The sequence below is a fragment of the Acanthisitta chloris genome, unplaced genomic scaffold, assembly GCF_000695815.1.
Source record: "Acanthisitta chloris isolate BGI_N310 unplaced genomic scaffold, ASM69581v1 scaffold24059, whole genome shotgun sequence".
NCBI classification, from domain to species: Eukaryota; Metazoa; Chordata; class Aves; order Passeriformes; family Acanthisittidae; genus Acanthisitta; species Acanthisitta chloris.
The window spans coordinates 1-2,304 of NW_008690124.1; positions in this window are offsets into that span (position 1 = coordinate 1).

Below are 2,304 nucleotides of genomic sequence, written 5' to 3' on the forward strand. Positions count from 1 at the left end.
GAGAACAGGAGCAGCTGGTTCTGCGGGGAGCGCCCGGCTACTCATCCTCAGCTGCAGAGAGCGTCGGCTCAGAGCGACCCCTCCGGACAGAAACACGGGGACTAGAGGGAAACAACCCGGGGAACCAGGTTGCCTCCCGGGCAAGCTGATGTAAGCAAAGTTGTGAAAGACAAGGGATAAAGTTGGCTTAGCTCAACCACCCGCTGACAGCTTCTTGTCACAAGCAGGTGGGTCTGCATAGCAGCACATCCTCACACTAAACGTGGCAGTGAACGGGGCGAGCAGACTTTTGTTTCTTCCCCCAGACTGGATCTGAAACGTGAAAAGAAGCATTTGACATGTGTACAACATCAGGACTCTCAGGAAAGACACATCTCTTTCAAAGCCAACTGCAAAGTATTACTTCCATGAAATTAATGACTACCATGCAGAATGATCTGAGTATTCACCCAGCTCAGCTACAGCAGATGAAGTGGCACGGCCAGGTGACTACAGTCGGCAGCTTCCTGGTTGTGAAGTATCAAAAGCTCAGACAAGCCCATGGAAACGCCTGGGCTTTGCTGCCGTGTTAAAAGGGTGAGGCTCCACCTTTATTCTCCAGAAAAACGTTCTGTTAAACTGAGCTCTGGAAACCGTGGTTGCCACTACAGTCACTGCACAGCTCAGGGAAGCGTGGCATAATCATGTCACGAGGCAGGGTGGATGTTGCCTTTTTAATCACAGCTAGCATAACTCATCGCCCTGGTCTCAGAGGCACAAAGAGGGAAGCAGAGGGCTAAGAGCATATAGCTTTTTTCATCTTGTGCCTTGGAGGATCCTCATCCATTGCAGAGAAAGCCAGGTGTGCATGGCCATTCACTCAGTGGCTGTAAGTTGCTAAGCTTAAGAGCCATTTAAACTTCCCATTATACAACATTCTGAGGAGGAAACATTCTCTTGAGAGGAGGCTTAAAGTGGTCCCTGTGCAGCCACAAAGATATAGAGCTGCAGCAGCTATTTTATAGCTGCTTCAAAAGCTGCCTAAGTCTGGTGCTGACCTAGTGAAGACAAGCAGAGCTCCCTGGCAACCCTGGTGCGTTTCCCCAGCCTGCCAGCCCTGCTTGGATTGCACACCTGCCTGTTGGCTGCCCTCAGCCTCCAGTCCTCAGAAGACTCTTGCTGAAAGTGGGGGGGTTAATTACTGCTCACCAAACAGTGCCTCTGTGCTCTCCCCTACAGCCAGCAGACAAGAATAAACTGTGTCCGACAGACAGCTTGAGTTGTCAAGACAAAGTAATGCACAGATACCACAGGCTTCACCACTGTCCTTCAGATCTGGTTTGCTGGGATCTCTCTGCAAATCAGGAAGTTCTTGGGTCATGGCTACTCATCTTTGCCCAGACCATGGGTGAAGAGATCCATGAGCCAGACACACTTGTACCCACCAAACCCATTAGGATAAAAAAAGAAAGGATCTCATGGTGAGCAATTCAAAGGCACACCACCTTTTCATAGGCAGCACTAAGGAATGAGGTGTGGAGTTTACAAAAACACTTAAGATAACACCAAGGGATCAAAACTTAAGCTTACAGTCCCAGGAGTGTGGGATATAATAAGGGATAGGTGTTAACTGGCTCATCTCCCCAGAAATACAAGGAAATTAGCAAGAAACAAGCAGAACAGCAATACTAATCTCCATCCCCTGTAAGCTTTACTGAGGCTCATTCTTACCAGTCTTCCTGAAGGAGGAAAACAGCTGAGGTGTGACTTCATTGCCTTTGAGGACCTAGGGGTAAATGAAGTGCATGAGATCTGCAGCACAGCAGATATCCCAGGGCTGCTATAACACCCTGTTCACTTGGCATTCTTTCTAAGGGGCAAAGCCACAGGGACATAAGCACGGAGCAAGGACCTCAAAATCTTCATGGTCACTTCTGAGAACACAATGCAGAGCTGGTCATCTTCTCCAGACTGTATCTCCTAATTCTGGCCTGCTAAGGCCTGCATGTGTGTGGCTTCTCAGCAGGGAAATAAGGAGTTTCTTGCCTGGGTCCACTACCCACATACCTCCTCTATCAGCCATACTTGAGTTTGCTAGATTTCAATGAAATGAGATGATGGAGAGACAGCTTAACAAACAGTATGACTACAGGTAGGCTTTTCCAAGGGAAGGGCTTTAATTCCATTCATAAAGACAGGTATTTTGTTCTTTCCAAGTACAGCTAACTCATAACATCAGTAACATAAAAAACTTTCACGTAGTCATAAAGCAGGCAGAAATGTGCTTGGATGTCAGGGCACACAACCCTTGGATGGGCTGCTTTT